Source organism: Musca autumnalis, unplaced genomic scaffold, assembly GCF_047663935.1.
Source record: "Musca autumnalis isolate F117 unplaced genomic scaffold, ASM4766393v1 scaffold_3, whole genome shotgun sequence".
In the NCBI taxonomy this organism is placed as follows: domain Eukaryota; kingdom Metazoa; phylum Arthropoda; class Insecta; order Diptera; family Muscidae; genus Musca; species Musca autumnalis.
Window position 1 is genome coordinate 154500600 of NW_027411866.1, and position 13538 is coordinate 154514137.

Sequence of the window (13538 nt, forward strand, 5' to 3'; positions counted from 1 at the left end):
TGGTCCATTACGGAAGTGATCTTATTTTAGGAGTCATTCCTTTCTAGTAATTTCAGTAGATCACCGTACGATTTAGAACTTTTGGACCACTATGCTGGAAGTATCGGCTTGATCCTTATATAATTGTAAACAGAAACATAAGGAGTATTATCGGTAAAAATATGCAAAAGAGCATTGTAGAGACCTTAAAATGCACTTAGGTAAAAATGTTGATTGTACAACATACCTACAAAAATGTTAACCTTAGTCAGGAAGGTATCCGAAGATGTTTTCCAATAAACCGCTTCTTAGATCTTAATGGACGTTTGGAAGAAATTTTGCAATGTGAAAAGTTCCGGCCAAATTGTATACTTAATTCATAAGTTCACCGGGGATCTTCCGAATAAATGCTTAAGTTTTGTTAGTAAATTTGATTAAAATTAAACCACAAAAGTGTTGCAGAGGACGTGCCTGAAGGAACAGACTTGCAGGAATTGTCCATTACTGAAGTGATTTTATTTTAGGAGTCATTCCTTTCTAGTAATTTCAGTAGGCCACCGTAAGATTTGGAACTTTTGGACCATTATGCACGAAGCATCGACTTGAACCTTGTATAATTGTAAACAGGAACATAAGGAGTACCATCGGTAAAAATATTCAAAAGATCATTGAAAAGACCTTAAAATGCACTTAAGTAAAAATGTTGACATTTTGTTGTACAACATACATACAAAAATTTTTAACTTTAGTCAGGGAGGTATCAGAAGACGTTTTCCAATGAAACCCATCTTAGATCTTAATGTACGTTTGTAAGAAATTTTACGATGTGGAAAGTACCGGCCAAATCGAATACTAAATTCATAAGTTCACCAGTAATTTGAGTTAATGCAGAAAGGAAGTATGGACTTGTCCACGAAAAAAAAATTGTCCCGTCGTGAAAGGGCGCACGAGCTCAACTTGATACAAAAATGTAATGCCAGTTCTGCCTAAACTTTTGAAAATTTGTGTGGTACGTAATGAACGGAGTCATCGGATATAGCCCATATTCGAAGCTGATCGATGCCTGGGTGAGATATTACGACACACAAAGTTTGAAACTAATCGATTACACTCTTCTAGAGTTTGAACTTTGAATGTTTGTGGGAGAGGTACCCAAAGGCCCGTCTTGGGTCTAAAACCATTATTTCGATGTGACACATTTTCATCGCATCAAAGGGAATATACCCTATATAGCCTAAAGGCTGAGGGTATAAAAATTTCCGCTAAAATGGTGCGTATGATAACTTTCGCAGGCTGTAACCGATTTGATCTAAACTTTCCACATCGAATTATTTCTGCCAGACATGGATCTGCTAATTCTGCTGTCTATTTAAGACATCCTTTTTACTAAGTGTGCGATATGTACATGAAAGTTATGACTTTTCGAAATTTTTTTTCTCAAAAATGATTTCCTGTAGCACGGATGAATGAACTTTTGCCTAGCTCACTATAATAGCATTTATTCCATTGAAATATAAAAAAGTTCACGAAAAAATGTATGAAATGAAAAAAAATCTCAAAAATTATTTCTGTTGCACGAATGAATGAACTCAATCCCAATAATAACTAAAATAACGTGTATTCCATTTAAATATTGAAAAGGTCATGCACAAACCACTTTGAAAAAATGTTTTTTTTTTCTTTTTTTTTTTTTGTTAAAAAAAATATCTTTGAAAAAGCTTTTTTGATTCTAAGACTTAAAGAAAATTAGTAAAAAACAAATGTTATGTCAGTTTGGTTACCGCAAGTGACTTTAAAGTTTATTTTCAATTTAAATCTGCCTAGAGTTACTTCAAAAAATTGCCCATAATTCTGATAAATTCAAATTTTAAAATCATTTTGAGCGAGAAATTTTGTCACCGAATTACCTTATATTTAAGATCTTTTGTAATCTTATGTAGAAACTCATCACGCTATGATACAGGCATATGAGGTTTTAAAAAAGTCATAACCCTAATATACATACATATATTTATGTACGTTATAAAAGTCCGATAACATATTGATGGACTCCGTTTATGACAAACGGCAACATATGTTATATATAACGACAAAACATACTTTTCTCGAGTGTAAAATCCACATTGTCTTCATAAATATTCCAAATTATGTGGTTTATATTTCTCTACAAATGGATGGAAAGTTAGGTGTGTGTGTGGTGGTCTGTGTTCGAAGTGTGAACGATTGAATGTGTATTCGTATAAATATGTAAGAACCCAATAGAAAATCAAGTCATCGACGACATTTTCATCGACGATTCGTTGACGAAATTACCGAAATTGTCATGCACGACGCAATGCATGACCATGTCTTGCAAAGTGTAGTGCGAACAAACTCAAAAATGTTGAAAAAAGAGCGCTATGAAATGATTGTTCACATATTGATTCAAATATACAATATTCATTTTGGAATAATTGTAAAATAATAAAATCATCAAATTCTGAAATCACGTCAATACTAAACAGCGTGCTTTAACCAAAGAGCGGTAAGTGAGAAAAATTATATTAATCAACTTTAAAAATAATTTAAGTTATTCTTTTAATACATATATGTAGTAAAGTCATAGAAAATTCCGAAAATCCCAGTGGTTTTAAAAGATGCGGCAGTCATACATAAATGGTAAGATTATAGATTATTTTAGTGGTTATTGTCAGCATCCATTCATAATGTTTTCTTTTTACAGAATCCATATATAAAAGAGGGCGCCCCTCCATAGGTTGTGATGAGAAATTGGGTCGGAGAATATTCAGGAACGAATCATTATTAATGTAAGATAACATTTATAAAATGGTGTATTTTTAATGTAATAAAAATAAAAATTTGACACACGACAACAAAATGAAATTGTCTTTAGTAGGGTCGTTAACGACAAATAGCAAGACATTGTCTGTAAAGCTGTCGTCAACGAAATAATGGGTTCTTTGTCTTCGAAGTCGTCGTCGACGACAGCTTCGCTTACCTTGTCGCCCAAGTTGTCGTGCATGAATACTGGGACACTTGTGTGAAAAAGTCGTCAACGATCCCAAAGGGTTGTCTGCAAGGAGTCGTGAACGAATTGGAAATGTCGTGTACGATTCATCAATGTTGTCTTAAAGACACTTTCTATTGGGAATGAATAACATTTACACATAAAAATATTATGTCATGTGCCATAACACAACACTCAAGGGCAAAAAAAAAAAAATAAAATCCTATTGTGGCACCAACAGCATTGCCACCAGCACCTATCCATCAGACCATACACACAAACATATGTATTTCTATCTATACATATGTACATATATCAATATGCTTTCGTATGGCCAATAATTTGTGGTCAAGTTAACATATTTATCGGTCAATTGATTTGCAATATTTATTCCATATCAAATTCTCGAACAGTCAGCCAGCCAGCCTGCCGCCGCCTACACGTTTTGTGGGATTATGGCAAATATTTTCTCAATCATATTTAGAGAATTTTGATTCAAGTTCTTCTGCTGCAGCTGCTCTCGATGTGAGTGTGTAAATGATAACAGAACAGATTTAGTTTGGCATTTGGCTTAAAACCTAAAGAGAATAATTACAAATTCATATCAATCAGAATTTATGCTTAGCCTGCATTTAGTTTGTGGTTGATGAGTTTTCTATAGAATTTGAATTGAATGAAGTCATTTAAAATAAGAAAATTAAAACAATAAACTGAATTAAATTCGGTTTAGTGTAGACAAATGAGATTTTGTATTATTTATAAAGAATATCTGAATCAATTCTCTTTCGACTTGAGCTGTTAGACCTAAGAGGTACATTGAAAAATTAAGAATCCAGCACATTTAACCATTATGCTACGTTCCACGGGTAGTTAAGTCCGATCATCAGGCATATTAGAATGTTTTTTTAGTGGGTGGACGAAGGCTAAGCTTGTAAACTAGCATTTATACCACAAATCATTCGAAAATTGTATATTCGAATTATTTATTTTAATGTCAGTTATATAATTCCAAACTTTCCTACAGTCCGACTAGGCTGGCTACCCTATAACAGCTCAACTCGAAAGAGAATTAATTCAAATGTCTCTTTAAAATGATCTTCGCCTTAACAAGACAAAACAAAAAATGATTTCAGCATGAGGCTGGGATTCGAACCTGTGTTTCCGACAACCAAGTGACACGGTTGCCGGCGTATTAGCGTTCTAAGCCACCGTCAACTTGTCAAAGCTTCCGCTGACAAATATTGACGATCAAATCTTCTGATACAGCAGGACAAATACAAATAAAGGTGGAAAAAAGCTACCAGAGTATATGTAATAAAGCATTGAAAAATAGGGTTGCCAGCAAAGTCGGACTATAGGAAAAGTTTAAAATGATATAACTGACATTAAAATAAATCATTCGAATATACAATTATCGAGTGATTTGTGGTATAAATGCTAGTTTACAAGCTTAGCCTTAGTCCACCCACTGGAAAAACATTCTAATATACCTGATGATCTGACTTAACCACCCGTGAAACGTAGCATAATGGTTGAATGTTTGGAACTTCGGTGGATTCCAAATTTGTCAATGTATATACCTCATAGGTCATAACAGCTCAACTCTAAAGAGAATTAATTCAAATATCACTTTAAAATGACCTTTGCATTAATGGGGCAAAACAAAAGATAAAGAATATCGTTGATGTTTATTGCAATATGTGGCCAAAAGTTACATTTGGGCCTAGATCCTTGTCTTACGAATATGTGGAATGAAAAACATATCCGCGTTGCTGGCCCGTTTTTTTTTGGGTTTCCCGTGTCAACATTTATAACATATTTACATATTTTTCTATCTACATCTTTTTCAGATGTAATTCGAATCATTTTAGTTGCAATTCGAGAATTTCAATTGTAATTCGTTACATTTTATTTGTAATTGGAGAACTCCCTTTGTTATGCGTGATATTTCATTTGTAATTAGAATTATTCTCTTTGTAATTCGAATTTTTCTATTTGTAATTCGAATTCATCCATTTGTACTTTAACTTATTCCATTTTAATTTCGAATTATTCTATTTGTAATTCGAATTATTTTAGTTGTAATTCGAATTATTTTATTTGTAGTTCGAATAATTTCATTTCATAATTCGAAAAACTAAATATGAAATCAATGCAATCATTATTTTGTTTTTTTTTTTTCGAATTTCAAGTGGAGTTATTCATATTACAAATGAAATAATACGAATTTCAAATGGAATAAATCGAATTACAAATGGAATAATTCAAATTACAAATGAAATAATTCGAATAATATAACTAACTTTTTCATTCCATTTGTAACTTCGAAATATTCTTGATCAGCATAAAAATAAGTCAATATAGCGATTCCTTCAGCTGGAATCACGGTACAGCTCGCAATATTTAACATAGAACTTTGTACTTTGGTACAGAAGCCTATGTTCGGTATTTTTATCCTACCGAATTGGCTTAAATTTGGTGTTTAGTGTTAGTCCTAGACAATTCCGCATAGAATTGTCGGTACAGGCAAGGGTACCTCCCGGTTTTCGGCATTTTCAATGGTTTTAGCACAATTTATCAACCGATCTCGCTATAATTCGGTATTAAGTCTCCTTTGGAGGCATAAAATATTTCTACACAGAATTATTGGTTTAGTTCCACGACCCGATAAAGCTACCGCAGAACAGTACCTCCCGACTATAGAAATTTTCATTATCCTACAAAAATGGTCCAGGTGTTATATATAGCTTCCAAAGAACGGTACCTCCCGATTTTCGGTATTTTCAAACTATATTTGGTATTTAATCTCCCTTCTAGGTATAAAATATGTTGGCAGGGAATTGTCGGTATAGGCCAACGTTTTGATCGATACCTCTCGTATTTTGAAAAGTTTTAGCAACATTATCCAACTAAAATTGCTGAAGTTGGGCCCAGTTGAACTTAACACCGTTTTTACATGTTGTCAACAAAGTACTGTTTCATTGAACACGTTTTTATTATACCCTCAGAATTAATGCTAACGAGGGTATACATATACACTTTTATACGGGCAAAATGTGCCTCATCGAAATAATGGTTTTAGACCCCAAATATGTTTGGACGAAATGTGTTTAAGACAATTTGGAGTCGATTTAGCAGTATCCGTCCGTCTGTCTGTCTGGCTGGTGCGCACGATAACTCTCAAACGGATAAGACGGTGTGGTCCTAAATTTGGCTATCGTAATATTTTGTCCATACTTAGTTTAAGTTCGAAGATGGGCCATATCGGTCTACTCCTTCAGGTACCTTCCCCACAAAAGTTCGAAAAAGTTCGGAAAATTTGTGCGCACGATAACTCTGGAAGGGAGTAAAAAATTTGGTCCATACTTTGCACATCGTGAAATGTGTACCAGACTTAGATAAAGTTTCAATATGGACTCAATCTGTCCACTCCTTCGGGTACCTCCCACACAAAATTTGGAAAAAGTTCAGTTTAGGGCCTGCTCTCGAATCGCTTTCATTTTTGTTGTAGCAACTTACTGCCAGCCATGCGACGGTGCAAGCTTCATCAGGGGCAAGTCCATACTTCCAGAGAAAATAGCCTGAAAGGTGTATGAAACCCCTATGACACCGTGTGTAGTGGTTGGAGCTTAAGACGACTCACGAACGGATCTGCCGTTTCGGTCCAAAAGGTGGCATTCGTAATATGTTGTGCAAATTTAGTTTAAGTTCGAAGATAAGCCACATCTGTCCACTCCTTCAGGTACCTCCCCCACAACAGTTCAAAAATGTTCGCAGAATTTTTACGTACGATAACTCTTGATGGGAGTGACAGATTTGGTTCATACTTTACATATCCTAATATATCTGCCAGGTATATGTCAGGTTCGAATACGGACTATATTTGTCCACTCCGTTGGGTACCTCCCACACACATTTTTGGATAAATTCACTTTAAGACCAGCTCTCGGATCACTTTGATTTTTGTTGAAGCAACTTGCATTCGCGGCCTCAATTCCAATAGTAACAGTTTTTTCAGGGGCAAGTCCATACTTCTTGAGAAAAAAGTCCGAAAGTTGAAAAACCCCCCTATGGCACCATATGTAGTGACTGGAGTGCTCACACCGAATACTGCATTCGTCCACACTTTGGATATCGTAATACTTCTTCGAATATTAGATGAAATTCGAAGGTGTAAGGAGTGGACCTTCCGATACCTCCCGGCAAAAGTTCGAAAATATTCGCTAAAATGGTACACTAAATATTGTCGAAACTCAGTTTAAAAAAGCCCTATCTATAGATATCCCCGCATATTTTTGCGCTTTAATCCTATCTTTATTGTTTTGGAAACCCCCCTAAGTAAGTTTTTTTTGGCTGAGGGTATATCTCTGTCGGCAATGTCGACTGATACTTTTTTACTTGTTTCTTAATACACATTTTTAAGAAGAGAAGAAGAAATATGTATATATATGTAGCCAAAATGGACCATCTGTCCATTACGAAATAATGAAAATAATATATAACGTGTCGCAATCCTACATCCATAAATATATTCCCACAACATCCCCGAAGTAACAAGGGAGATTTCGCAATTATATAAATAAATTTAGCGCCCAGGGGAAGTGGTGTAAGGTATCACATGACCGGTCCCGCCCGATTATATCCTTCTTTTACTTGTTTTTTTTTGTTTTGCTTTACCAACAGTTTTTGTACTCCTTCAACATATCCTTGTATGGCCCAGATTCGCTTTGGTAGCTCACGCTAAAAACTTTCCGTGACTGTTTTTGCAGTCTTGAATGCTTAGAAGTTCACAATTATGGATAGTGTTTCATGATACTATAAACATGCTTTAGCCCACTTGTAAAAAAGTTGTTAACTTTTTATAGATAATGCACCAAATGGCCAGAAATATTCCGCGGAATCTTACGCCGTATATTTTCAAAAATGTACAGAAGGGGAATATTTAGATTGTCTCCCGATCATGGCAAAATTACCAAGGTAGTGGTGTAGCACCAGCTGTTCGAATATGAAAAATCAAATCCCGTTATAAAAAAATAATTTTTGTTGTAATTTCCTCAAAAACATAAAGAAAATGTTGACATAACATATTTAAAATTTAACGATACCACTACCTTGGTAATTGTGCCATGCGCTCGATGTAAACACTAAAACGTCGACACATGTGACAGTTTTTTCACCCCCCTGTCATAATGTTTGGCCGATTTTTCATGATTTTGTTTTGTACAGAGTTATTTCGATTATTTACCAAGTGTATCTCGTATAAACATAAACAACTTTGCCACACAACTGTATTTCACATCATATCCTTCTCGATGATCCATGATGTGTATAAACAACCAAAAACAATCCAATTGAAACCAATCATGCTCGCCAGCCATTCATATCCGTTCTCGATTGTATGGCATAATGGTGACCGGTCATGGTAGACGAACATGATTGTGTTTGTTATGTTGTCGTTGTGTCAAAACAATTGTTTATGCCAAACCCTTAGCAACATTTTCACACATCCTGCGTAATGTTGAAAGTGTTGGTTGGTTGGTCTTAAATTGTATTAAATGATTTTAATTCGTTTTGGTTAAGTGAGTTTGGTTCGTGTTTTTTTCTCTCTGCCTTCTCTTTGTTTCCCATTCCGAAAGGATATTTAAACATTTATGCGAAATTACGAAGGATTATAGAGCATCAGGCTGTAAATGACAGAAATAGAATTCGGTTAAGTGTTAGTTGACCGGACAGCAGTGACAACGACCCTTTGCCATGAACATGTAAACAACGATGGCGGACAAGGGCGGGGGAGAGGCAAGGTGGAAGTTCTGGGTCAACTGTAAACACACTTGTAAAAACATAAAACTCTTTTGGCGAATTCTCTATTGTTGGTTGAAGTACACAAAAAAACATGAATTTGCCATTAAGTAGTGGTTGTAATTGAAGTGGCAACTATGGAATATGAGCAAATCCTTTACACATATATTTTTCGCAAACCGAAAAATCTTAATAAATATAATCATGTTTTTAAGATACATAATCAAAACTAGATAATTTATACATTTAAGTAAATAACCCTTAGGCCATCCAATTTACATCATTAATCTCTTAAAATCGGTCACTAACCTGTACTCGCTCTATTCAAACTTATGTTAATAATAAAACAAAACCAGAAATATATTTTAACTGTTGTTTTAAAGCCCCATTTAATGTTGAAAACTTTACCCTCATAAAACAAGACTCACGTACTTCAATTGAGTTCATTCAGTCAGCAGCCCTATTCTGTGCGGTTTTTCTCTTGACAGTCTTATAATTACGGATTACTTCCTGTACAAATATTCATTGACACGCACACACACGCAGAAACATCGTAATATTTGTGATACAATTAGAGGGGTTGTTAGTACGTGCTTGCCAAAAATATTGTTCACAAGAAAAGGGAGAGAATTGGCAAATGTAGATGTGTATGCAGGAAGAGGGTGATTACAAAATACCACTATCAGGGACTTTGAAGGATAATTTGGTATATTAATTTACGACATGTAAGGAAAATAAATTGCGGTTTGAATAGAATAGCCAATATAAGGTTAGAATTTGATTTTGTCGTTTGTATTAAACATGGACAGTAGTATCTGATTTTGTCCAAACATTGTGCATCTTTTAACCTTAAAGTCCACTCTATCTGGTTACCAACCCCCCACCATAAAAACAAGTAAGCGAGGGCACATATGTACATACACCGTCATTACTGGGAAAGTTAGGTGTAATTTTCCTTATTTTATAACAATATGCAACACGAAAATTATTAACCATATTCTGACACCGCAGTGTGATAGAAGACCAAAAAAGAGAAGACACATGTTTCGCCGTTTTTTTTCCTATATTATCAACTTTGCAGTTACAGGCCTCCAAAGGGTTGAGGCTTTGATGTCAAAAGGGGTCATTTTTTCAGAACTATATCTTCTTAACCGTCAGAAAATTTGTATTCATCTCAAAGGCAAAGTTGTAGCAAATCTCAAAAAAAAAAAAAAAAATTGTGAACACAAAAACTCCATCAAATTTCATAACCGTCAAGATGTAATTTCTTTTTACATTTTTTTTCTCGGGATTTGGTCTACAGATATAAAACCGATCAAATTTGAACAAAACAACTACAAAACTGTACCTTAGATCTCAACAAACATATTTTTAAAACATAAATGCTGAACCCTCCAAAATTTAAGAATAGAGTCAACTACAAAACTGTACCTAAAATTTCAATAAACAACTTTCCAGAACATATGAATATCCTCGGAATGAAGCTATAAGCTGAAATTCACAAGCAAATCATTTATTGTTAACATTTTCCTCTACTCAGATCTGTAAATAACAAACTCTTTCAAAATTCAAGAAAATTTTAAAGGTCATGCATTTACGGGCCTGAACAGTAAAGAATGGGCAAATTTAATCGAAATGTGAGGTTTAATAACCGTTCCTAGAAAGTTCATATCGACGCCTCCAAATAATAGTATGCTAAGTCGACTTAGCATGTTTTCAAGTTCTTTACATTTTTATATTTAACGTCCTTTAACTTAAATTCTGTCAAATTTTGGTAGTGATCGGACAATCCGAACAGAAGTTATTAACAAATATTTACTTAGCATAGTACTGAAGGTCAAAGAAATTTCCAAACTTTTAGAGCTTGTCCTGCAAAACTCGCTTTTCAGAATTAGCAAACTATTATTTGGAGGTGTCGAACGTCCTTTAACTTAAATTCTGTCTAATTTTGGTAATGATCGGTCAATCCGAACAGAAGTTATAAACAAATATTGACTTAGCATAGTACTGAAGTTCAAAAAAATGTCCAAACTTTGAGAGCTTCTCCTGCAAAACTCACTTTTTAGACTTAGCATACTATTATTTGGAGGTGTCGATATGTTATAGAAAGTAGTTTACTGAGGTCTTAGGTAAATTTTTGTAGTTGACTCTATTCTTACATTTTGGACAGTTTGGTATCTATGGACTAGAGTCGGAGAAAAATGTATACAAATCGAATATTTCCTAAAGTGTTTTGCTATTTTGACTTTTAAGAACATTTGACTGGCAGTTCGTATGTTCCAGAAAGTTGTTTACTAATATCTTTGCAACATTATTGTAGTTGATTGTTTTCTTGAATATTAAACGGTGTAGTATCTGTGGACCAGAACCCGAGCAAACTACATAAAAGTCACGTTTGTTTTGCTATTTTGACCTTTAAGAGCAGTTTCTGCGGAGTTCGTACTCTCTAGAAAGTTGTTCATTGAGATTTAAGATTCATTTTTGTAGTTGGTTGTTTGCTTCAATTTTGATCGGTTTGATAACTGTAGACCCCAACCCGAGAAAAATTTTTAAAAGAAAATTGACCTTGCCGTTTTTGACTTTGCAGATGATGTTTGATGGATTTTATGTTCACCATTTTTGTTCTTTAAGACAAGGGCTACAACTTTGCCTCTGAGAGTAAATCAAATTTCTTAACGGTTTGGAGGATATGATCCCGACAAAATGATGCCGTTTGACATCAAGGCCTCAAACCTTTGGAGGTCTATAACCACGAAAGTTGATGAGATAGGGAAAAACGGAGAGACACATGTCTTCTCTTTTTTGATCTTCTATCACACTGCGGTGTCAGAATATGGTTAATAAGAGATGACTCAAATGACACTGTGCGTAGCAATGGACCTTTTTTTATTGAGAAGCAAAAAATATAAAAAGGCATTTAGAAATAGCTTTTGGGCCATTTTTCTCGACCAATGAATAAACGACAAATATTTCGAAGTATTACATTACTTCTTACCAAATTTAGCACAACAACTTTAAGATCCCGTACGGCGCACGTAGGGTTAAAATCCGAAAAAGCCGTGTTTAATTAAAAAATTTAATGATAATTTTTTATACCCTCAGCATTTATGCTAACGAGGGTATGTATATACACTAGGGCGGGGCGATTTGTATGGATTGAACTGAGCAAAAAAGTCCACTAGACCATAGGTCTACCGCGAAAATCGATTAGGATTAAAGTTCAACATTTTTGCGGAAAAGGTACTTAAAGGAATGGACCGACATAGACCATGGGGGTGCCATAGGGGGTTTTTACACCCTTTGGGCTGTTTTCTCAAGAAGTATGGATTTGCCCCTAAAATAAGTTTTACCATCGTAATTGAGGCAGCGAATGTAAGTTGCTTCAACAAAAATCAAAGTGATTCAATAGCAGGTTTAAAGTGAACTTATCCAAAAGTTTGTGTGGGAGGTACGGGATGGAGTGGACAAATATAGTCCATATTCGAACCTGATCTATATCTGGTAGATATTATGAGAATGTGTAAAGTATGGACCAAATCGGTCACTCCCATCAAGAGTTATCGTGCGCACAATTTTTCCGAATATTTTTGAACTTTTGTGGGGTAGGTACCTGAAGGAGTGGACCGATATGGCTTATCTACGAACTTAAACTATGTTTGGAAACAATATTACGAAGGCCAAATTTTGGCCGGAATCGGCATTTCTGTTCGAGAATTATCTTGCGCTTCCACCGATAAACATGGTGTCATAGGGTTTGTTTTTCAACTTTCAGGCTATTTTTCAGGAAGTATTTACTTGCCCCTGAGGAAACGTGTACCTTCGTATAGGGGATAGTGAATACAAGATGTTACAACAAAAACCAAGGCGATTCGTGAGCAGGTCCTAAACTGAACTTTTCCGCAATTTTGTGTGGGAGGTACTCGAAGGAGTTTACCGATTGAGTCCATATTCGAACCTCATCTAAGTCTGGTAGAAATTTCATAATGTGCAAAGTAATGACCAAATCGGTAACTTCGAACTTTTGTGGGGGAGGTACCGGAAGGAGTGGACCGATATAATCCATCTTTGAACTTGAACTAAGTTTGGACAAAATATTACGAAAGCCAAATTTTGGACCGAATCGGCAGATCCGTTCGAGGGTTATCTTGCGCTCCAACCATTACACACGGTGTCATAGGGCTTTTTGTAACTTTCAGGCTATTTCCTCAGGAAGTATGGACTTGCCCCTAATGAAACTTACATCGTCGTATAGAGGACAGCGAATACAACTTGCGTAAACAAAAATCAAAGCGATTCGAGACCAGGTCGTAAACAGAACTTTTCCGAAATTTTGTGTGGGAGGTACCCGAAGGAGTGGACCGATTGAGTCCATATTGAAACCTCATCTAAGTTTGGTAGAAATTACACGATGTGCAAAGTATGGACCAAATCGGTTATTCCCTACAAGAGTTATCGTGCGCACAAGTTTTCCACATTTGTGGGGGAGGTACCTGAAGGAGTGGACCTATATGGCCCATCTTCGAACTTAAATCGAATCTGGACAAAATAATTCGATACCCAAAATTTGAACCGAATCGATTGATCCGTCCGAGAGTTATCGTGCGCACCAGCCAGCCAGACAGACGGACGGACATTGCTAGATCTACTCAAAATTGTCTGAAATTGATAGCGTTCAAACATACTTGGTGTCTAAAACCATTATTTCGATGAGGCACATTTTTGGTCGTATCAAAGTGTAAATACCCTCTTTAGC